General features: G+C 37.1%; 1 protein-coding gene and 1 pseudogene across 8 annotated transcripts in view; both read left to right on the forward strand.

The window, feature by feature from the left end:
- Plcl1 (phospholipase C like 1 (inactive)) overlaps nt 1-25,835 on the forward strand; it is a 365,678-nt gene that overhangs the window by 163,561 nt on the left and 176,282 nt on the right. The gene's annotated exons all lie outside the window — the stretch shown is intronic.
- LOC138809295 (lipid droplet-associated hydrolase pseudogene) lies at nt 2,967-4,074 on the forward strand (annotated as a pseudogene).

Genomic DNA, 25,835 nt, shown 5'->3' on the forward strand with positions numbered 1-25,835 from the left:
TAATTTTAAAAATTTTAAATCCAGTGTGTTTACTTTTGTAGATTTATAGGCACATTCTAGTTACAACTCTAACTATGAGAGAAACCATGCAATCCATGCTTCTTGGGTCTGACTTACTTTGGTTAACATAATTTTTGGCAAGTCTTTCCATTTCCTTATGAATGGAACATTATTATTCTTTCTGATTGAAGTGTAGAATTACATTGTGTATATATATGTATATATGTACATATACATATATGTACCACATTTTCTTGATTCATTTGTCCATTGAGGGGCAAATGGATTGATTTTGTATCTTGGCTGTGGTAAACAATGCTGGAATGAACATAATTGTGTAATTGTGTGACCTTGTTTGTGTTCTATTGGATAAATACCCAGGAGTGGAATTGCTGGGTTCCAGGAAAGCTCAATGTTTAGTCTTTTTTTTTTTTTTTTTTGCCAGTCCTGGTGCTTGAATGCAGGGCCTGGGCACTGTCCCTGAGTTTCTTTTTGCTCAAGGTTACCACTCTACCACTTGAGCCGAGCACCACTTCAACCTTTTTTGTTTTATGTGGTACTGAAGAATCGAACCCAGGGCTTCATGCATGCTAGGCAAGCACTCTACCACTACGCCACATTCTCAGCTCTATATTTAGTATTTTGAGGAACCTTTATATTGCTTTCTAAAGCGGTTGAACAAATTTACATTCCCATCGACAATGTAGTAGAGTTCCCTTTTGGCTACATCCTCACCAGCACTTATTATTGTTAGTTTCTTGATAATGGCCATTCTAACTGGGGTGAGGTAGAATCTCAATGTTGTTTTGATTCACATTTCTTTTATGGCCAGAAACATTTCTTCCTGTGTCTATTGCCCATTCTAACTTCTTCTCTAAATCTTTAGCCCATTTGTTAATTGGGTTGTTGTTTCTTTGAGGGTTTATTTTTTAAAATCATTTCCTTTAAAATCAGGAGTGAGACAATATGTCCCCTCTCTGAACTCTTTTCAATATAGTACTTGAATTCCTAGCAAGAGCAATAAGGCAGGAGAAAAACGTAAAAGGGATCCAAATTGGCAAAGAAATAAAACTATCCCTCTTTGCATAGACATGATCCTGTATTTAAAGAACCCTATGGCTTCCTTCCCCCAAGTTACTTGAGCTGATCTGAAATTTTGGCAAAGTAGCAGGGTGTAAAATCAGCTCACAAAAGTCAGTAGCTTTACTGTATGCCAACAATGAGAAGAGTGAGACTGAAATCAGGAAAGTAACTCCATTTGCAATAGCCTAAAAATACCTAGGAATTAACTTAAACCAAAGATGTGAAGGACCTCTATTGTGAAAACTTTAAAAACCTGGAAAAAAGTGAAGAAGACTTAAGGAAATGGAAAAATGTTTCATGCTCCTGGATTAGAAGAATTAACATTGTGAAAATGACAATGCTGCCCAAAGCAATTGATAGATTCAATGCAATACCCACCAAAATCCCAATAATATTCTTCAATGAAACAGAGAAAGCAATCCAAAAATTCATATGGAATAACAAAAGACCCTGAATAGCAAAAGCAATCCTTAGCAAGAACAGTGTTGGACAAATATCTATACCAAACTTCAAACTATTACAAAGACATAAATAATAAAAACAGGTTGATTTTGGCACAAGAATAGACCTGTGAGCCAAAGGAACAGAATAGAAGACCCACAAATGAACCCACAGACCTATAGACACCTAATATTTGATAAGGAAGCCAAAAACATAGGTTGGAAGAAAGACAGCCTCTTAAATAGTGCTGGCAGACAGGCCCAAAGAAACATAGGTCCCATGGTTTCCCTTATTTGCAATATCTAGTATATGTATGAGTCAAGCGGAAAAGGTCAGATAATGTGATGTCAGGAAAATGAACCCTTAGATATGTATTTTAATGTTTTTTCTTTCATGCATATGTTTCTAACGCATTTATAAGATTATCTCTTTGTTGCTTTGTATGTCCCTCCCCCACAGTATAACCCCTGCTTTCACTATATTTGATGTCAGTATAACTTGTGGAGGAGATGGGGAAAAACCAGTTGTTTAAGGATACAGGTGGACCTGTTGCAACAATGAGAAGTACAAGTTGTCATGTCCAAAATGAGCTTTACAATGTTGGTGCGGGGTGGGGGAAGGGGGGGGAAGGAGAAGGATTGGGATTGGGGGGGAGGGGGGAGGCTGGGAAGGGATGTGAAGGGTAAACCAAAGGAGGAGGCTGCAATGCTTGGTAAGAAATGTATGCATTATCCTGCCCATGTAATTGTAACCCCTCTGTACAGTATGTTCAGAAATAAAATAAAATAAAATTAAAAAAATAGTGCTGGCAGAATTGTCTATACACATGCAGAAAACTGAAACTAGGTTCTTATATATCACCCTACACCAGAATCAATTCTAAATGGATCAAAGACCCCAATGTAAGGCCAGATACCCTGAAAATATTACAGGAAGGGGGAGCAGATACATTAAGACTCCTGGGAATGGGTCAAAACTTCCTATGTGAAGCTCCAAATTTGCAACAAATCAAAGAAAGACTAAATAAATGGAATTACATTAAACTGAAGAGTTTCTGCATGGCAAAGGATATATCTAGGAGCTGGGCATGGGTGGCTCATGCCTATAATCCTAGCTACTCAGGAGGCTGAGATCTGAGGATCACGGTTCAAAGCCAGCTGGAGCAAGAAAGTCTGTGAGACTCTTATCTCCAAATACCCACCAGAAAACCAGAAGTGGTGCTGTGGCTCAAGTGGTAGAGCTCTTGCCTTGAGCCTAAGAGCTGAGGGAAAGCTCAATCTCACAGAAAAAAAAATTGGGGGGGGACTGAAGATACCTCAGGATGCTCTGGGAGAGGCGGCTGGCTGCCTAATGGGCTGTCCGGTTTGTATAAGATTTAATTGGGAAAAAGTCTCTCACATAAAGTTGCAAAAGCATTAATGCTATTGGACACACACTTAGAAATGGACTCAGAAACCAAGGAAGAAGTCTCTTTGCTTGAGGAATGTATTTTCTCTGGTGGAATTGAGAGCCAGGTTCTGAAATGTGGACCCTGGACTGACCTTTTTAATGAGCAAAGTATCAATAGGCCTAAACTGCTTATTGTCATTATTTCTGTTACCCAGGTTTTCCTTTCTTTTATATGCCATTTGCAAAAGCATTGTATTCTTTGACTGGCAGATGCTTTCGAGTTTGGATTATTTTTCATGCTGGACATGTATTGGCCCCTGCAAACAAAGCAATATGTTCAACTTCAGAAGGTCCAAGTGCTCAAGAAATTGAGCATGTCTATGGGTTGAATGGCCAAATAGAACACGAACTAGCTTTTCTGAAAACTCATGTGCCAAAGGAAATGAAGATTATGCTCATTGGCCATTCAGTAGGCAGCTATCTTGCTCTTCAGGTCTTGAAGCAAGCCCCTGAGCTCCCAGTCTTTCACACCTTTCTGCTGTTCCCAACAATAGAACGATTATCTGAGTCACCCACTGCCAAGATTGCCACTCCAATATTGTGCTGGCTTTGCTATGTATTCTATGTTCCTGGCTACTTCGTACTTAAACTATGTCCTGAGATAATCAGGTGCTTGGTGATCAAAATGAGCCTTCATCTAATGAACATGAAGCGTGAATTCTTGCCACAAGAAATATTACAGCTGTTCTGCTTTGGTAATGCTGCCTACCTTGGAGCCCAAGAAATAATACAGGTGGTGAAGAGAGATGATGAAACCATAAAGAAAAATTTATCCAAGCTTACATTTTACTATGGCACAGTGAGTGGTTGGTGTCCAGTAAAATACTATGAAGACATCAAGAAAGATTTTCCGGAAAGAGATATTCGACTCTGTGAGAAAATATACCTTACACTTTTTTCCTCGATTTTAGCCAGGAAATAGCTGTCATAGTTGCTGACTGGCTAAAGGATAATCTGTCCAAAATATAAAAACGGACAAAGAAATGAACATCTATGGACAGTATGTGAAACAGTAGGTGTCCTATGCTTAAGATGTAAATGTTTGATTTTAATGTTTGATGTTAGAAAAGGAAGATGTGAGCACCACTTGGTGCTCAGGGAGCACACATAGTCATTTAAATGGCTTCTCTTTGCACAAGATACCCAATGGCACAAAATAGTGGATTTGGGTCAGCAGGATCCTTGAAAAAAAAAGGAAAAGCTAAATGTAGGTGGCTTTGAGTTTCCTTGCAGAATAGACTCCTGGAAGAAACCATGAAATACTTACTAGAAAATGGAAAAGAGATGAGTGGCTCTGAAGTACACAGTCTGATATGTGAAGGGCATGGGATCATGACATGCTCCTGTTCCCATAGCAGGAAGTGGACTTGTGTTTCCTTTAAAGACAGAGGATGAAAATCAGCCCAGACTAATGGTGTATAATGCTTGTCTGACTTCATGCTTTTCCTGATTCGACCAAGAGTCAAGTTTGCCAGACATTGGCCAGACATTATTCTGGTCAACTAACCAACTCTTCCTCCTGCTGCAGGGCAACCAATAAGCAGGCTCCAGGCTGAGCCTTAATCCTCTATGACCCTCCAGAGCCAGGCAAGGAGGCATGGGGCTGTCCAGAATCAGACTTACATGGCCAGCCATGCAGTTGCTGTGTCTGTGATTCTTGCAGTAATACTCAGTTGAAGACCAGACACAAGCCACAAGTACTTACTATCCTAGTCATTAATGCTGATGTTCTTACCTACTTCTGAAAAAGTCTTAGTAAATAACTTCATGATGTTTTAAATTGCTGAGCTAGAGTGTTAAATAAATTGGTTATCCATTTGCATTAACTTCCTTAGAAATAACTTTGCTAATGAACCCAAGTATTAGCTATTAAATTTTGTGAATTCGCCCTTCCTGGACACCTTAAGTGTAGTAGAGAGCAAGCCTGTTTGTGGCTAGGGAAGGGCTAACAGTAGTCCTGCCTCCCTAAACTGACTCAATACTGAGACATTTGGGGCCAAGAAAATCCCACTGGCCGCAGTGCACAGTGACAGTTGATTATCAGTCAGAAGCATCCCATTTCCTCTCAGAAGAAAAGCTCTCATGCATCCTCATTCCTTCCCTCCAAACTGAAAGCCCCCGATGCACCATTCCACCCTGACAATATGCTGTCCCCCAGGCTTCAGCATGCTTCATGTGAAAGGAACGAGCTTCTCAGAAGAAGAAACCACACCTGAGATCAGAAGTGTTCTTGTTCCTGGGAAAGAGTCACAAGGTACTCAGGCCACAGCTCCAGAGCTGCATGAGTCCTTCTTGGTATTCTTATGGGAGGCCAGGGAAGCTGACATTGGAAGCTGGGACTCACGTCTGAGAGCCTTGCATACACAAGAGGCTTGATAGCATGAAACTGATGCACATAAACAAGTACTGTTAAATCAGATCTCCCACAAATGAGAGTCATATCCACTGCTTTTCTTTTAGAGGTTAGTTGACATCACTGTTTCCAAAATCTGCTTTATGAACTTGTATCTTTTGTTTCTGAGAACTGAAGAGATTCCTGCTCTTAATTCCTTTTCCTCATCTAAACACCTTATTAGTTTTCAAAATAAATGTTTTATCAGTAAAAAAAATTACCAGCTATTCATGAGACAAGGGCTTCATATCTAACATATACTTAGAGCTCAAAAAATTAAACACATTTTGAATAGAATGAAAATGAGTTGTCTGTAGAGTAAGAATGACAGCATTAGCTTTTGGTGTTTGAGTACTTACTGAGATTGTGAGAAATTCCTATCCCTACCTCCAGTGTAAAATGGCTGACATCACCTGTGACCTGCACTTCTGAAAATCCATTAATAAAGAACTCAAAGAGTACAGTCACATTACCTGCTTTCATTTAATACAAACCAAGTCTAACCTGGGATATAAGTGGCCTTGATAATGATTTTATCAATGGAAGAAGCTACTTTGCTTTAAAATGGACTTTTAAACTTTTATTTAAAAGAATGAGAAATGAGGTTCTGTGTTTTGATTTTAGTGGCTTTTGTCATGGGATCAGAAGATGAGTTTTGGGTAGCTACTCAATGCCATTGTGATTCCCAGTTATTCTGTGAATTATTCATCATTTTTCTTTACCACCACTAAATTTTATGGCACTTGCTTTTACCACTCTAAACTTTTCCCTCTCCTCCCAGTAATTTCTTTCTGTAATTATAAAGTCCACTAATTAGACTCATCGGACTAATTCCTGCATTCTCTGTAGTTGCTAAACATTTATCATCTATTCTTGTTTTTCATTATTTTGTAATTATCTAAATTAAAAACCATTACAAGGAAATACATCTAGAATGTCTATAAAACCAAAAACAGAATCATTTTTCAATTTATTGTTTTAGTTGTTTGTATTGGTACTAAAAATAATATGCCTTTTGATGAATAAATTTACTTTCTGTTAGGATATGCTAGGACTTATACTCATATCTCCACTTCCTTTTTGCCCTGCTCTCCTATATCATTATGATTAAAGATTTAGTTACATCATTTTCAGTGCTTTTTTATTGAACAATCTACTGTATAATTGTATTTTGCATCTTTTTATTATTAATAAGTTTTTATTGTGAAAATACCGTACAGAGGGGTTACAATTACATGAGCAAGGTAATGAGAACATTTCTTATCAAGCATTGTTGCCTCCTCCTTTGTTTACCCTTACTATCCCTGCCCTCCCATCCCTCCTCCCCTCGCCAAAGTTGTAAAGTTCATTTTTCGACATAACGTCTTGTACATCTCATTGTTGCAATGGGTCAACCTGTATCCTTTTATTTAAACCATTTTCTTTTTTCCTTTCCCCTCCCCAAATTATGCCAACATCAAATACAGTGAAAATTGCATGTTATTTTTGTTGTCTTTTACCTGGAGTTATAATTTCTTTATTTTCCCTTTAAATTATTTTCTTTGAATGTCTAAGTCTTCTAACATCTATTAAGAGTTCTATAAACATTTCTTATTACAGTGCTCTGCACAGTCGTTCAGATAGTTTACGAATTCCTTTTTATTTCTGATTCTTGGAGGTTTCTGTCTCCTGCCCCAGTGTGCACTGTGTTCTGTAGACCTAAGTTATGCTGTCATAATTGGCATACCCATCACATCTCCTATGTGTGTCTTAAATCCATGACATCCATTTTTGTTTTTGTTTTTTGTTTTTTGGGTCCAGTCATGGGGCCTGAACTCTGGACCTGGGCACTGTTCCTCAGCTCTTCAGCTTAAAGCTAGTGCTCCACCACTTGAGCCACAGCGCCACTTCCGGCTTTTTTCTTTTTGCTTATGTGGTGCTGAGGAATCAAACCCAGGGCCTCATGCATGCAAGGCAAGCACTCTACCACTGAGCAACCTTCCCATGTTGGTGGGGACCATCTTATATGGCTTCTTGAATAAAAGTGTTTAAAATGAATACTTAAGAATTTGCAAATCTGCTTGGATAGATAGAATGGACTAGTTGTCTATAAGATGATTAAACAAGTTACGAAATTTTTCTTTGAAGGCTTCTTCAAAATATAGATTTTTATATAAATCTGTTCTCTTGGTGAGTTTAGTTTCTCTAGAGAAGAATCTTCATTCTTCTACTAAGTGGGTGCTGACATTCGGGAACTGAAGGAAGTCAGTGTTTTCAGTGCAGATTTTCACATAATATTTTTCTTTTCATCACTAACTAAACAAAAGCAACCAGAAAACAAAACTGGAGATTTGCTGCATTAGCTAATTTCTCTAGTGTACTACTCAATGTGGTTGATCTCAGACTTACCAATGTGAGATCACTGCAGAGTTGGAAACTAGTGTTAACAATGAGTTTTTGCAAACTTAGTAGAAGACAGATCAGCCAATGGGAGTGTAAATATAACTTCATTTCAGGATCAGTCCTTAATCTTTATCTCCTAGGGTATCCAGTGTCTCCATTTGTTAAGAATTCTAGATATAAATTGGCCTACTTCTTTCTTTTACCCACTAATTTAGTGTTTCTCTTTTCTTCTAAAATGTTTCTTTAATCTGATTTCCACCTTTGGAATATTCTAGTCACTCCTTCATTTTGTTAAAGTTGGAGTTGGGTTTTGTTTTGTCATCATTGTGATTTTAGAATTTTGAGGGAAGAAAAAAGTAAAAATGTACTTTCACCATCATGAAACTAAAAATTGTGTTAGTATTTTACATAAAAACTAGTTATAAAACAGCATCTTTAATTGTTAATAGTATCTTCAATAGTCTTAAAATCTACTTTATAGCTAAGATCATGAGAAATCATTTTCCACTTGCCTATGTAGACTAAAATTTTCAGGGAAGCTTTGTAGTATATACAGTTCAGATGAGGATATGTATAGAAATGCCAGATTTTATTAAACAAAGAAATTCCAGATGTTTATGATGGTATTTTGATCCAAATTTTTTAAACAAATATATGAAAGAAAGTGGGTAAGTTAAAGGAGACATCAACTTTTGAGTTACCTTGTGCTGGACCTTTATATACGTTTTATCAGGTATTGTAGCTAAAGGCATTATTATTGAGTTTATATATATATATATATATATATATACACCTATATATATACACCTATATATATAAATATATATGTATATATGAGGTAGATAGGAAAGATGGGACTGGTGGTATGTGTTTTCACTTTTCAGATGAAAAATTCAGAACTAGAAACATGTAATGTCCCAATAAACTGTCTACACCATTTAGATTAATAGCACAACTGATTTGTTGCTTTTTCTGCATCGTCCATAGTGTTTTGAAGCAGGGAAGCAGGATCCTCAGTGCTTCAGTTATTGAGCTTGACTCTGCCATTGCTGGGTGTGGGCCCTTGAGCAAGTTTCTTGTTCACTTGGTGTCTCGTATTCTCATCTGTGAAATTAAGATATGAATGGAAACCACATAGATTTGCTTTGAGGATTAAATGAGTGAATATATTTAATGCATGAACCAGGGGATGTGGCCAGAGGGAACCCTACTGCATTGTTGGTGGGAGTGTAAACTTGTTCAACCACTTTGGAAATCAGTATGGAGGTTCCTCAAAAGACTCCACATAGAGCTCCCCTATGACCCAGCAATCCCACTTTTGGGCATTTACCCAAATGATCACAAACAAGACCATACTAAAGCTACCAGCACAACTATGTTTATTGCAGCATTATTTACCATAGCTAAGATATGGAACCAACCCAGATGCCCCTCAGTAGATGAATGGATCAAGAAAATGTGGCGCGCACACACACACACACACACACACACACACACACACACACACACACACACACACAATAGAATTCTATGCTTCCATCCATAGAATGGATGGAATCCATAGAAAGAATAACATTGCCCCATTTGATAGGAAATGGATGGGAGGGGGGTATGATTGGGTGGGGGGGAGGGGGGAGGCTGGGAAGGGAGGTGAAGGGTAAACAAAGGAGGAGGCTGCAATGCTTGGTAAGAAATGTATGCATTATCCTGCCAATGTAATTGTAACCCCTCTGTACAGTATGTTCTCAAATAAAATAAAATTAAATTAAAAAAAAAAGAAATGGAAAGACTTGGAAAAATTTATATTAAGTAAGCCAGGCCCAAAGAAACATAGGTACTATGGTTTCCCTTATTTTCAATAACTAGTATATGTCCAGAACAAGCAGAAAAGGTCAAAAGCTATGTACATATGACCAGATAAGATGATGTTAAGTGAGATGAACCCCAAGATAGGGACACAAGTGGTTTTTTTCTTTCTTGCTATTGTTCCTAATGTATTTATAATGTACCATGTGATTTTTTTTGTTTCTTTGTATGTTCCTTCCCCATGGTATAACCCTTGTTTTCACTGTATTTGATGTTGGTGCCCTGCATCTTGTATATACACTTCTCTAGCTTGGGGAGGGGAAGGGAAAAAACAAAATGCTTAAATAGGGATACAGGTTTACCCATTGTAACAATGTACAAGTCACTGTGTTTAAAACGAACTTTACAATTTAGCTGGGAAGGGGTGTAAAGAGGAGGGGAGAGTGTAGTTGTGGAGGTGGGAGGGAAGGGAATGTAGGGGAAAAATAAAGGAGGAGGTAACAATGCTTGATAGGAAATGTACTTATGACCTTGCTCATGTAACTGTAATCCCTCTGTCCAGTATTTTTACAATAAAAAACGTATTTAAAAAATAAGTACTGATGCTTCACTAAATCACTATTTTGGTTATTGTTACTGTTGTTGGCACTAATGATAACCAAACTGGTATTGGCATGAACATCTGAGTACTTATTAAAACTAATATCAATATCACATTGAAATCATATATATATATATATATATATATATATATATATATATACACACACATTCCACTAGAATATATTATTTCATCTGAGCCGTACCGTTTTGTAGCTTCGTTATCCTCCGGATAATTTAATAAACATAAATGTCAACCAACTTTGCTAAATGCTGAAGTTACTGTTTCCTAAATCAACCTAGCACTTTGAAAAAAAATAAAACTAGAACCTTTCCTTAACTTGCTTCACCAAAAGGAATTTCAGGTGGATCAAAGCTTGAACACTAAAACAAAAGAAACAAGAAGAAAAGCCATAAAGATATCGTTCAGATGGGTGGATTTTTTTTTTTAAATCAAGTAGTTCTACAAAGGGCTTTCAATTCTAGGACATGTTTTTTTTTTAAATACATTTGGGGTATGAGACTTCTCTATGTATTGACACAAGAACATCAGAAACCATAAAGTAAAAAGATTGACATATGTGACTAAATAAAAATTTAACTTCTGACCTAAGGAAGAATCACCAAAACAGTCAAGAGTGAAAACAATGGGGAAAACAATGACAGCACAGAAGAAAGACAAGAAGAAACATAATTACCAACCAACCAGAGAATGTCAAACAACAGAAGGGAGAATCATAAGAACCACCTTTCACTGCAAAGGAAATTACAAATGGGGGGTAAAGAGCAGCAAAAGGCCCTTACTGTAATTGATAGAAATTTAAATTGCAAAATGATATTTCTCAGTTGTTGGCAGGAGTGTGAGCAGTAGATACTTAAAGAGATAATCACTGTTTCCAAGGGGCTCTGAGCCAACGGAGCCAGTCCTTTGGTGTGGGATTCCCTTGGCCTGTGACCCGAGTGCCTAGTCCCATCCTTAAGATAAGTTTCGTGAGTGCTGTTCCATTGCAGATATGTTGGAAAAATGCCTGAGAGGTTACTTATGATTTAATGGGGGCCTACCAATTCTGCATCATACAGGTGACAGTCACTTCACTGTTCCAGGGGCCTGGAATGTTCATCATTTGAAAAGCTTCCTTTCTGAAGGAGGCAATTTGGGTTGGATTCTTTCTTTTTAATGGTGGTACAAGGGATTGAACCCAGGTCCTTCTGTATGCTAGGCAAGTGCTCTTTTTTTTTTTTATTGTGAAAATATTGTACAAAGGAGTTACAATTACATGGGCAAGATAGTGAGTACATTTCTTATCAAGCATTGTAGCCTCCTCCTTTGTTTCACCCTTCCCATCCCTTCCCAGCCTCGTCCCACCCCCCCAATCCTCCCCACCCCCCCACCAAAGTTGTAAAGTTCATTTTCAACATGACAACTTGTACTTCTCTTTGTTGCAACGGGGCCACCTGTATCCTTATTTAAATGACTTGTTTTTCCCCTTCCCCTCCACAAATTATACCGACTTCAAATACAGTGAAAGCAGGGGTTATACTGTGGGGGAAGGACATACAAAGCAACAAAGAAATAATCTTACAAATGCTTTAGAAACAAATGCATGAAAGAAAAAAACATTTAAATACATATCTTAGGGTTCATTTTCCTAACATCACCTTAGCTGAACTTTTCTGCTTGACTCATGTATTAGGCAAGTGCTCTTATGTAGAGTTCTACCTATAGTTCCAGGGTTGGGTTCTGATACCACTTTCTGAGACATTCTACTGTAAATATCTGTGGACATTTTTCTCTTTCCTACCTCTGGAGAAAACCCAAATCAAACCAAGCCTTTGGGCTTCTGGGGGAAAAAAAGAGAATAGATGAATTTGAGGGCTCATTGACTGATAGATATTTATAGAGTATTTTCTGTGTGTAAGGCCCTAAGCATTGGGTACTTGGGGGTGAATATAAGTTTTCATGGAGTTTATATTTTAGGACAAATACAAATAAAACATTAAGAATTTGAGATGGCTTCTATGAAGAAAATCAATCTGAAGTCTAGAGAAGTAGAGGTGCTCAGATAATTTATTCATACCCACTGTGTGTGTGTGTGTGTGTGTGTGTGTGCTACAAATAGCTCATCTCAAGCTTTCATGTGTCTCAGAATAACCTGGAGGACCTACTCAAACAGATTGTCAGGCCCTATCCAAGTTCCTCATTCACAGGAGCCTGGGAAGTAGATTCTCAGGCGCTCTAGCTGCTACTCTGGAGACCACATTTACAGAACTAACAGTGTCAGGTATAGGAGTTCCCTACAAAGGTGGTGGCTGGGAAGAGAACTAAGTGGAAACTAATGGGAAGATGATCGGTTGATGAAGGATGGAGAATGGGGAAGGGGCAGAACTCTAGGCAAAGCTATTTGAAGAAAGCAAAAAAGAGGATGCAGTGCAAGGAGACAGAAGTAGAGGGGAAGATAAATTATTAAAAATAACTCCAAGCATGTCAGAGACCACCCCTAGGGCCTGATTTATATAATCTGTGTGGCACTTGCTTATTTCGAAGAGCTCTGTAGGAGTTTCTGATAAGCAGCCAAGGCAGAGAGTGCTGAACCCTGAGTAGCTATGGAAAGTGGATTTTCCCCCCAAATGTGATCAAAAGCCTCTAGAGCAATTTAAGTAGTAGAGGATATAATTGGGGTTATTCTCTATTTACTGGTAGTAGAATAGCTCTTATAAGGGTTTAAGAATGAGTGAGGTTCAGAAGTGGTGCTGTGGCTCAAGCGGTAGAGCACTCGCCTTGAGCTGAAGAGCTGAGGAACAGCGCCCAGGCCCAGAGTTCAGTCCCCATGACCAACAAAATTCTCTGGTTTATTTAAAAAATAATGAGTAAGGTTATCAGAAAATGCCGTAATTGTGTAGATTAAAATGAGTTTGATTTTGTTTGGGTAGTAAGAAGTGGGATATAGAATGCTAGATAAGATTTTTGGGGAATAAACCATAAAGAGCTTGCTGATGGATTGCAAATGAAGAGAAAGGAGAGAGCAGACTCTAAGATGATTCCAAATCACCTTTCAACTGGGTGAAAGTCAACACCATTAACTGAGAATGTGGGGGTGGAAGCCGGTCTGTGGGGGTAATAAAAACAATTTATTTTGTATATATTAGCTTCAAGATGGATTCTAGGAACAGTTAGGGACCAGGTTGTGTTTAGGGAAATAGAATGGTGCTTAGCTCCATTGGCAGGACCATTGTAATACCACAGGAAGCTAGGATTATTTTTCATGTGGAATTCTCATGTATTTTAGAAAATGTAAACTCTTATGTAGGAGACTTTTAAGTGGGTGAATAGAATCACAGCAGGAGCATTCTAGAGATTTAAACATGATAGCTTACGCTGGCAGCATCTGGTGGGCATTCAGTGTGTATTATTGAACAATGAGTGGTGAAATTATTTTTTATATCATTTTGATGAGAAATAGGGATTCAGGTCATATTGCATAGAGAATACCAACTATCCAATGGTTAAAGATCATGTTAAATTAGGTTATTGCAAAGTGTTTATCTGAACAAATTGAATCTCCTGAATCAAAAGAAAGAAGAGTGTTCTTGGTGTAAACAATGTGGTATTCCTTGTAGTAGTATCTCAGGGCAAAAGGACAATAAAAAGGATCAAAGGCACCTCTACTTTCTTATCGTCTGTTTCTGATTGCCTATTTTTGTTCTTATGAATGTAATCTGTGTGATCTCAGCAGAATGAGACCTAGGTTTGGGATCTGATTTTGAAGAAAGGCTTTTTAGTTCTTTTTGTGTCAGACTCTGCAAGGGCACTGTGAGTGAGAGTTCAAACTTCAGGACCAAGAATTATACGTGAATGTGGAAAATTTTAATTGAGAATCACAGTTTATTGGATATTTACATCATTCTGTATGTGTCTTTTCTGATGAACCAAAAGTCAGAATTTTTTTATTATAGAAAGAGGAATTTGTTCTTCAACTAGAGAAATAGAAACGTTGCTGAAAACTGCTTTCAGACTGTATTCAGAGGCACAGGTATGTGTTGAGCAGGTGAGGTCTCTATTCTAGCTTGCTGTATATGTCGACTATGGAGTGGAAAGATATAGGCACTCAGTTTTCCTTGTCATCATTATTCAGGGAGCAGTGACAACATTCCAGTCCTTTACACTGGGAGGTAAGAAGTTAAATGGATGATCTTAATAGTTGTTACTCAAGTTCTTCTTAAGGTAGGAAAATTCTATTTATGAAAAGCCTTAATTCGCTGAGGGGTACAAAATGAACCTAGAGAACAAATTGCTGGATCTCTGTTGCACTGTCTAGTACCTGAACTCAGTCAGACCTTTGATCACCCAGGAAAGGAGGTTAGATGAAATTAATATTCTCAGAAATTGTTTTGCTGAACATGAACATAAGTGGGGTAACTGTTTTTCCATGGACTTTAACAGAAAAGGGTTTATGACATGTCATATGATATTTAAAAATTGCTAAAGAGAAGAAGGCAATGAAATGTTTATCATGTCGTAACTCCCAGAACCAGTGCCTTAAAGGTTCCATGAACTAGCATGTTAACATATAAGTAAAAGAATCACAGTCCATTTAGTACTTGAAGGGTTGAGTTATTTCTGATATGCCTCTAGGATTCAGTATCACAGAAGTTATCAAAAGACCCACAGTATCTCAGTCAGTAACTCAACTGCTATGAGGTAGCATGCAATCACCCCTACTTATATAGGAATTCTCTGTGAAATTAACCTCTGAACAGAATGGCTGACAACTCTCCATCAACATATCATCACTTTTCAATTCCAAGTTTATATCAAGACTCTTTCACTTACACAATTATAAGCTTTTTCTTATATGATTCATGTCTAAAACAGCATAAGAGTTTGTCATGCTACTTGGAGTGTCACTCTTGAAAACAGGAAATTTCTGAAGTTTTCCATTTAATGTTTTCAGTCTATGGTTTACTATAGGTAACTGAAGCTATGAAAAGTGAAAGAAGAGAGATTAGGAGTGACTTGTTAATTTTACATGCTAAAATTGATTAGTATGTTAATTATTTTTCTAAATGTGTAAAATAATACCTTGTATATTCTACAATTTAAAAAAAAGTTCACTCTTTTTGCTAGCCTTCTAAGTAGATGCCAATACCATACTGGAATAAAGTTACTGGAATCTGTGCTGTTGTACATATAATCTGGAAATAAAACTCTTCTCTGTGAGGGACTGAAGCTGAAGCAATCTGTTCCTGTATACATGGCGACACCCTATCATTTGAGTGCATGGATACATAGAACTGGAGGCACAGGAGAGAGACAATGTGGAGGGCTATGGAAAGAGCCCCAAACTGGTTGTGAAAAGACCTGTGCTTTGCCATACCAGCCATGGGACCTCAACCTTTGTTTTTCTTTCTTTCTTTTTTTTTTTGTGGAAATACTGTACAGAGGGGTTACAATTACATGGGTAAGATAATGAGTATATTTCTTATCAAGCATTGTAGCCTCCTCCTTTGTTTCCCCTTCCCATTTCCCCCCTTGCTCCCCCACCCAATCCTCCTCCCCGTCACCAAAGTTGTAAAGTTCATTTTCGATATAACGACTTGTACATCTCATAGTTGCAATGGGTCCACCTGTATCCCTATTTAAACGTCAATCTTTGTTTTTCATGGCCATAAAATAAGATGACTGAGTGAGATTATCAGCAGGTTTCTTTTCAACTTAAACTGAAATTGAATTTGGGCTGGGGGTAAGGCTTAGTGGAAGAGCCTAGCATTCATGAGTCCCTGAGTTCAGTCCTTGGTACTGTAAAAGAAACAGCAGCAGCAGCAATAGCAAAGCAGGGATTATCTAATGCCAAATAATTGGAGATTGTGTCCTGGTATCTGCTTACAAAACCTTTGGGAAACAAAAGAAAACTGACCATATATGATGTTTGTTCATAGTTCTCAGATAGAAATCGAAAGCAGGAAGGCCTCAGCTTAATTTGTCACATGGCTTGCCTCTTGCTTCCTTTGAAATGATGAGGGGAGATTTTAATCTACTGTGTTACAGCAACTGTGGTTTCTTTAATGTGCCGCAGCATATTGAGTGTCAAGAACTGTGAGATAATTTCCCATAATTTGGTAACATCGCATTCAGAAAAGTAGTTGTAGAAATATATCTGTTCAACTATGATTATATTCAGCAAGGACAAGCCTTGTGAGTAATTTCTGTGAGTGTCATATATAAGCTTATTAATGTCAGAGACTGTTTCTGGCTTTTTTTGGAGTTGTGTGTGCCAGTCCTTGGACTTGATCTCAGGGCCTGTCTCTGAGCTTTTTTTGTTAAACGCTATCATTTTATCACTCAAAGCACAGTTACAGTTCTGCCTTCTTGGTGGTTAAGAGTAAAAGTCACATGGACTTTCTTGTCTGAGCTGGCCTCAGATCTCAGCCTCTTATCTAGCTAGGATTATACGTATAAGCGACCAGTACCCCGTTTGTTTTGGGCATTCTTAATTCTAACCATCTTTGTTCTGTTTTCTACAAGGAAGTCATGGAAGAACCTTGGACAGTATCCAGGAACTAACAATTTATGATAATAGTGATTTATTTTAATTTAGAAACTGATATCACAAACATAAAATTTCTGTTTGAGAGAAAACATTTGAAAAAAAAATTAAGAATGGTGTGTGGAAATATATGGGAATGGTATGTAGAAAAATACTATTTGGAATTAGAAACATTTTCTTATTGCAGTAAGCAAGATATATGGTCAGTTTTCTAGACAGTGGAAATATTAATTTGTATCAGAGTATTCTACATTTTAGGAACAGGTATGATTGCTCCTTCCCATTCCAATACGTATTACCTAATTTAGACATTTATTGCCAATTTTCTGGTTTATTGTAGAAGGCTCCTAGTTTTCCCTCTTGATTGCTACTCTTTTCTAAATATGACCTTGCAGCTATTCATTACATAGGTCAAACTCAAAGTCAAAGTCTTATATTGCCTAGAAAACAAAACCCAAACACTGTAGTTTAGTGGTGACAGCCCTTGATACTCTGGTGTGATTCCAGCCCCGTCCCCTGTATCATTCCAGCCAGTACTCTGAAGTCCTATTATATTTGACTACTTACTTTATTTTTTTCATGAGCATTCATTTGGGATACTTATATATACATTGTTCTTTTTTTTCTGTTTTATAATCAAGGCAAGCTAAACTATCCAAGCCTTTTCAAAAATCTCAATTCTGTTCTCTTCAATTAATTTCTGTTAAGAGTAAGCTTTCTTTGAACTCTGCTAGAATATTGAAACCCAAAGCATTGTAATTGTTTCTTTGTGTTACTCTTTCTTGTGTATATGTTATGATATATATGATATTATATATCTCCCTGTATTAGATAATAATTTTCAGGTTCAGCTCTGTCTTTTTGCATTCCTCCCCACTTTAATAATGCCCTGTACAGGAATGGCCTGTATGATTGGTGGTAGGAAGAACCAGTGGATGAAGAATTTTGGAGAAACCTCTTCTTTATTCTTTCTGCTTTCTTTGAACTAGAAACCTATCACTAATATATGGTTGGTAGGGTTTATACAATACTGAGACATGTAGATGTCTTCACCTTTCCTTAGTCTCTTATGTTATAACTACTGGCATTTTAGTTGTGGATCTAGTTTTAGGTTGTTGCTCTTCTCACAAATTCCCAAACATTTCTTCTACATGGACCACTCTTCTATACTCTGGACTTTCTGTCTTGGATATCCAAGACAGAAAGCTCCTGCAGGGCCTCTATCTTGCTTCAGACCTTAAATAGAAATGCTACTTTTTAATGTCAGAAGTTGTATTTTACCCATATTTGTACTTAAACATATTCCCTGTGTCCCAAGCCAAATTCTGTGTTAATTGTTAGTTACTATTATGCTTGTTTCACCTTCAGTTCTTTATGCCATACAAAATCTGCAAAATGTTTTTCATGCCCTTAATTATCCTCTAGCAGATTTATTCCATTAAAGCACTGACTTTTACCTTCTCAAATTAAAAAATGAAATGAGCTAACTTTTATGTCCTGTTCTAGGTGCTCAAAAGATAACCTATTTTTAGCTTCTCTCAATTTTCTGTTATATGACTTTGTTAACTTTTACATTTTCATATTTTTGGTTTATTAGCGTAGTAACAAATGACCCCGTGGTTGAATCTGATAGAGTGAAAGATTGAAGCATGAATGAATTAGACTTTTTTGGGGGGGACTTAATTATTTTAGCTTTCCATATTATTTCAAGCCTCCTTTTGCAATTACTACATATCCCTATTTAGATATTTTTGAGAATTCATTAGTAAATGTTATGTCAAAGTCATTATAATGGTGTGAAATTTTAATTTAACAAATATTTATATTTGAATGTCTTTTATGGAGACTAAACAAGGGGGTAAAGAACTAAGATACAAGTAAAATACAACCACAATTTAATAGAAGTAGACAAAAGGGATTACAGAAAAAAGTGGATTACAGAAAGATCAGACTTCTTGAGAAAATCTCTCTCAATATTTGTTTAAATTAATTTTTTTTATTGTCAAGGTGATGTACAGAGATTTCTTGTCAACTTGTTACCCCTTCCCTCAATTTAGCCCCCCTCCAATCCTATTCATACTGTATGATATAGTATCAAGCAAATGCTGTGTTAGGAAGTGGTGTTCAGATTAATCAAATGTTTGAATCTCTAGAAAGTTACCCTAGAGATGACACAGAAATTACAGAGAATTTGTGGAGAATGAAACTCAGCATCTAACCACAGTGAACTTTGCATTAGAAAACATTTAAAGATCATAAAAGTGTCAGGCTGGGGGTTTCATTTCCAGCAACCCCCACCCCCACTTGCTCCCTCACACACACATTAAATGGAGTAGAGTTTTTAGCCTAGCACTCAGTTAAATCCTCAGCATTGGGGTGAAGAGACAGAGGGACATAACACAGCAAGGGAGAACTATAATTTCTAAAACACAATGAATATTGAGATGTTTCTGTAGTGTACATGTGGTTTATCAGCTTTCCCAGAATTGCCTTCACCAGGTTCCTCAAATCATTACCTACCTTTTGAATGATAAGAAGGATGCTTTTATAGACCTGTGATTTTTTAATTGTAAGAAAGTGGTAGACTTTTGAGCTAAGTTTTTTAGAGTCACTAAGTGTGGTCACCAGATAAAAAGATGGTTGATAGAAGAATAAAACCTGGTAATTTATGTGGCTTTGAATAAGTTCAGAAAGCACTTTCAAATATGGGAATTACCTGTCCTGTTAGCAAGGTTGCCTTTAGAGGGAAAATAGAAAGGGAAATTGTTTAATAGTGAGGCTCCCATTTTACACAGCCTCTTTACTTCCTCAGTTGCTGCCCCAATTCTGGTATTACTTCAATCAGGACAGAGCCTTTCATTTCATAATGGGAGAGAGAATTTATATGGCAGAGATTGAGAATACCAATTCATAGCCTGAATGAACACAGGAACAAATTAGCGATATAAGAGCCAATAGATTTTGATGGGGAAACTGAAAAATAAATGACACTTAGAGGCCTTGTAAGTCTAAAAATAGTAGAGGGGAAAAAGGACAGGTAAAGAGAATGGATATTTACTTTCCTCACTGCTCACTGCCCAGTATGGCTGTTCTTCTACTTCCTTTTTTTGGACAAAATCTATATAAATTGCCTTCAGGGCCTTGAAAATTAATTCCATCAGGCATATGGTTTGCAATCATGCTATACTTTTCTGTGTGTTAAAAATGTATTTCAGATGTAGATCATTATTATAGTTACGCTAGGAAGCCATCTTTCATAAAAGTAACTTGGGGAATGTTTTAATCTCTGTCAGTTTCTTGGCAAACAGTATTCAATTATTCATTTATACTATATGGAACCTACAACTTTAGAAATACTCTGGAGTGTTTTCAAATTTTGTTTTGGAACTTGCATTTTGTTATTCTTTAATAATCTCAATCAATAATAGTTTAAAAGTCACATGTGTTTGTAAGGCTGAAATAGCTGCCACATTCCATTTTAGCAAGGATGTTTTTGCTGTTTCTCGAGTAGATATTTGAGTTTTGTATAAAAAGTATTTTTAAGGTATTTGAATTCATGTAAATGAATTGTATGAAGATCAGAGAGAAGTTAGAGGAGAGAGTGAAAGACAGAGCACATAGATGTCAACATAAAGTTAGATTTCTATCTGTAAGGTATATTCTTGTCCCTAGGTTTTCTAGTCTTAGAATGTTTGCTCTTATATTCTCTTTCTTCTATTCATCTTGAGCATATTATGTCATTGTTAACTCTAGATAATTTTTTATTTCCTCTTGAAGATGCTTGCAGCTTTCTTGTTTTTAAATCTAACTAGTTGTTTTTGTTATGCATCTTTTTAAATCATAGAAAGAGAAATAACTACTCATAGAAAAAGTTTTGTGATTCTTATACTACTGTCTTTTGGAGTAATTTTAGTAAATGACTGGCTATGCCTCTTGGGAAATTCCTTATGTTCTTCTGTTAGGAACTGTAATCTTACTTGTCTCAAAGCCAAAATAAGCTCAGTTCCTAGGGCCATTGTAGTTAACATCTTTTCCCCCATCCAGATAATAGACTCTGTGTATGAAGTGGTTTGGAAATGAAACTTTAGACCTCAAGGGGTTCTCATCTACAGGGTTAGGTGATAGTGGAGCTTTCACTTGGAACAAAGACCTGTGTTTTCACAGAGGTAAAAAGGTGGTAAGTAACAAGAAATACACTGTTTTAGAAAAATAAGTGAGTGGGCTTGCAGGAAGGCCTTTTCCATTTGAAGTAGGTATTCTAATTAGAACTGTGAATAATATGTACTTGGATAATATAAGTGATCAGATTATCCTTTATATTGACATGATATGTCATATAGCAATGCCTTTTAAAAACAATAAGATTATAAATTATACTATATCCTCACAGTATTTTGCAGGTTTTGTTCATAACCACTTTGTAGCTTTATTCTTCTTCTCATTTTCCCTTTCAGCATCTATGAATGTGAAAAGGAAAGTGGTAGATATATTGGTGGGCCATTTAGGAAGTCATTAGAAGACTACTTAATGTACTGCTGAACAAACTGCTGATATCTAGCATTGCCACATGCAGTCTGATAGATTTGAGGTGGAGGAAAATACAAACAGCCTCTCTGTGTGACCACTGGACTCACCACAGGTGGGTTATCCACCATAGTTTTAAGATTTCTGGTTAGTTTTTATCTTTAACCCAGAGCAGCATGTCTAGACCATCCAATTACTTTCTTTTAAAAAAATATTTTTATTATCTTCAAGTAGTTGTGCAAAGGATTTGCCATGCACCAAGGTAGTGTATGAATACAGTGCATCTTGATCAGTGTCACCTCTTTCAACATTCTTACCCATCCCCTCCCAAGCCAATTAATTCTATGCCAACTAATTTCTTATATCAGTCTTAGAGATTGAGGAAGATCAGAGTTTGGGACAGAAAGGTAGAAAGATAGAAAAGAGAGTTGCAGCTCCAGTGCAGAGATTAGAAAAATGAGTTGTACAGATGCTGATATTGTAGAACCCCAGAGAAGACTTGTCCCTGAAACCTTATAAAAACTTGCTTTCTTGCTATGGAGAAGCTTCTCATTACATTAGAGGTTATATTACTTTCTTCTCACTATTGGTGTCTTAAATGTAGAACTAACATGAGTACCATTGACAATGCACAGACAACTCCAATACCCTTTAAACTGACTTGTTAGAACTGAAAGTGTCACCTCAAAGGTAGGAGCACTGCTTTTCATCTTTTGTTTCTTTATTTGGGAATTTCTTTAGAGATTCTCCCATAACTTGAGTGTGTATCTATTATTTCTTTCATTTAAAAAGTTGATCAGAGCTGGGCATTGGTAGCTCATGACTGTAATTCTAGCTACTCAGGAGGAAGAAATCATAGAATCACAGTTCAGAGCCAGCCTATACAGCAAAGTCCATGAGGCCCTTAGATGTGGAGCTGTTGAGCTGTGGCTCAAGTGCTGGAGTGCCAGACTTGAGAGCAGAAGCTCAGGGACAGTAGCTAGACCCTGAATTGAAACCTAGGACTGGCCCCCAAACACACACACACACACACACACACACACACACACACACACACACACACACACACACACACACACACACACACACACACACACACACACACACACACACACACACACACACACACACACACACACACACACACACGTTGGTCAGAAAAACTACATTTCCCTCTTGGTTCTAAATGAAATGGTAGGAGTCTAGAGGAAAAATTACATCTTTTGTTTTAGTTGTACTGGGGTTTGAACTCAGAACATTACACTTAATAGGCAGATACTTTGCCACTGTGCCATACCTCCTGTCCATTGGTTTATTTTTTAATATTAATAAAACAACAGTGCTATTTAAGTGCTGAACTTTATAATGTTTTGATAGAGAAGTATGGAAGGAAATTGCATATTTTCTCATGTAAGCCCTGATCTATCGAAGTTAGAAAAGTTGTAGTCTACTTGGGTGACTTCTGGCTTCTCCCTTGTTCTTATAAGACCCACGCACATCTGTATACTAGTAGTCTTTAACAGCTTTCCACTCGTGGTACATATTTGGTAGAGTAGCTTCTAGAGAACATAGACATTATTGAGCTTTTAGTTACATTCTACTATGGCTAGGTAATTTACAAGTCTAATTTAGTTATTGCTCTCATATATTACATTATGTTTTAGGATTTCAAGGTTATAAAAGTATTTTCTTCTTTCTATGGGTCAAAGACCAAGCTATCTTCTGTTATTTCTTTAATCTTCACAAGTAAATTTGATTAAGTTGGATGCAACTTTGACCTTGGGATTGCTAAATCCAGTGGCCTCGCATCAGAATCTGTAGAGGCCCTGAGAAGCCTGTCCGGAAATCCAAACGAGGTGAATGTATCACATGAAATAATGGGAGATGCCTACAAACTGACAAGTGCTCATTTTGGGGGTATTTTCTTCATGCACACTTTCCTAAGGCAACCAACTAGGAAGGTAGGAATGTAGTTCTAATTTCTTGCATTAAAGAGCTTCCATCATACCATTGTACTAATTTAGTTTTGCAATATTAGCTTTCATTTCTCCACTGTTAAAATCATTTTTTTTTCTGGTCAGAATGGTCTCTTTATAGATTCCCCCAAATGCATCTAGCATTTAAAAATATGGTCTAGTTGGCATTTAACTCACAAAATCACACTATTTACATATTTAAACTACTCAGCTCAGTGGTTACATCATTTTCATAGAGTTGTGCAACCATGATCAATTAACTCATTAACTCCCTAAATCCATACTCATTAGCAGACACTCCCATTTCATACCTACATCCATAGATTTACCTGATCCTAATATTTCAGATAAAGGAAACCATACAATTGGCTTATGACTGAATTGTTTTGCCTACCATGTTTTGAAGGTCTATCCATGTTGCAGCATGTATTGACATTTCATTTTTCTAATTGCCAATTCTATTGTGTAATATACCATACCTCATTTACATATTCATCTTTTGGTGGACATTTAGATTGTTTTTATTTTTTGGTTATTAATAATATGATGCTATGAATAACCATGTATAAATTTTTGTGTGGGTTTAATATTTTAATTTTACTTAGGGATAGTGTATATCCAGGAGTGGAATTGCTAGATTATATGGTGATTCTGAGTAGACCCCCTCCATTGTTTTCCCCCTACTATCCCTTCCCTCCCTACCTTCCCCGAGGTTCTTTTAAAAATCTAATCGAGAACCTCTTGTGTCCCTATCTTGTGGCTAATTTCGCTTAGGATCAGGTTATATGGTCATATTATGGTCATATGTACATAGCCTTTGACCGACTCTGCTTATCCTAGACATATACTAGTTATTGCAAATAAGGGAAACCATGGGACCTATGTTTCTTTGAGTCTGGCTTACTTTACTTAATATAATTTTTTCCAAGTCTTCCCAATTCCTAATAAATGGGGTGGTGTCATTCTTTCTGATGGAGGCATAGAATTCTATTGTGTGTGTGTGTGTGTGTGTGTGTGTGTGTGTATGTGTATGTGTGTGTGTGTGTGTGTGTGTGTGTATCACATTCTCTTGATCCATTCATCTACTGAAAGGTATCTTGGTTGATTCCCTATCTTAGCTATGGTGAGGTGAAGAATGCTGCAATAAACATAGTTGTGCTGGTAGCTTTAGTATGGCCTTGTTTGTGATTGGTTGGGTAAATGCCCAAAAGTGGGATTGCTGGATCATAGGGGAGCTCTATGTGTAGTCTTTTGAGGAACCTTCATACTGCTTTGCAGAGTGTTTGAACAAGTTTACACTCCCACCAGCAATGCAGTAGGGTTCCCTTTTGGCCACATCTCCTCCAGTATCTGTTATTAGATTTCTTGATTATAGCCATTCTAACTGGGGTGAGGTGGAATCTCAATGTTGTTTTGATTTGCATTTCTTTTATAGCTAGAGAAGTTGAGCATTTCTTCATGTGTCTATTGGCCATTCTTATTTCCTCTTCAGAGAAGTCTCTCTTTAAGTCTTTACAAGAGGTTTTATCTTTGTTGCTGTTCTTTTTTATTGTACTTATAATGTACTATGTGATTTTTTTTGTTTCTTTGTATGCTCTTCCTTCATGGTACAACCCCTGTTGTCACTATATTTGATTCTGATGTCCTGTACCTTGTATATACATTTTCTAATTTGGGGAGGGGAAGAGAAGTAACAAAATGCTGAAATAAGGATACAGGATGACTCACTGTAACAATGAGATGTACAAGACAGTATGTTGAAAACGAACTTTACAACTTTGTTGGGGGAGGGGAGGGAAGAGTTGGGGAGGTGGGGAGGAAAGGGATGGTAGGGGAAAAATAAAGGAGGGTGTAACAATGCTTGATAGGAAATGGACTCATTACCTTGCTCATATAACTGTAACCTCTCTGTACAGTGTATTTACAATAATATATATTAAGAACAAAAAAATGCAATCTAGAGAAAATCCCATGGTTAGTTACATGAACTGAACTATTTTCCTCTCATGTTGTGAATTGTCATTTCACTTTCTTAATGCTGGACTTGACAGCTCAACTTTTCAATGTTAGTGAAATCCAGTTTATCTATTTTTCTTTTGACTCATGTGCTTTTGTTGCAACAATTTAAAAAGTCATTACATAATCTAATATCACAAAGATCTACTCTTGTGTTTTCTTTGAAAAGTTTTGATACATTTTATCTCTTATGTTAACATGTGTTACCTATTTTGAGTTAATTTTGTGTTTGGTGTGAGGTAGGAATCTTGATTTTTTTTTCATACCTTAAGTTTTGAACTTTTTTCTGTGTTCTTGGCTGGTAAAGTCCTTTGAGTCCGTTTACCTTCTGTCCTCCCTGAGATGTCTTTTGGCTACTTTGACCTAAAGTGCTTTCTTCTCTTCTAACTTGTTCCATGGGAAGATATCTTTTCTGTCTGTATAATGGAAGGCAGAGAACTCTAATCTTTTTTTTTTTGTTGGTCGTGGGGCTTGAACTCTGAGCCTGGGCGCTGTCCCTCAGCTCTTCAGCTCAAGGCTACTACTCTACCACTTGAGCCACAGTGCCACTTCCGGCTTTTTCTGATTATGTGGTGCTGAGGAATGGAACCCAGGGCCTCATGCATGCAAGGCAAGCACTCT

This window comes from Dipodomys merriami, unplaced genomic scaffold, assembly GCF_024711535.1.
Source record: "Dipodomys merriami isolate MVZ:Mamm:240054 unplaced genomic scaffold, mDipMer1.0.p SCAF_49, whole genome shotgun sequence".
Lineage (NCBI taxonomy): Eukaryota > Metazoa > Chordata > Mammalia > Rodentia > Heteromyidae > Dipodomys > Dipodomys merriami.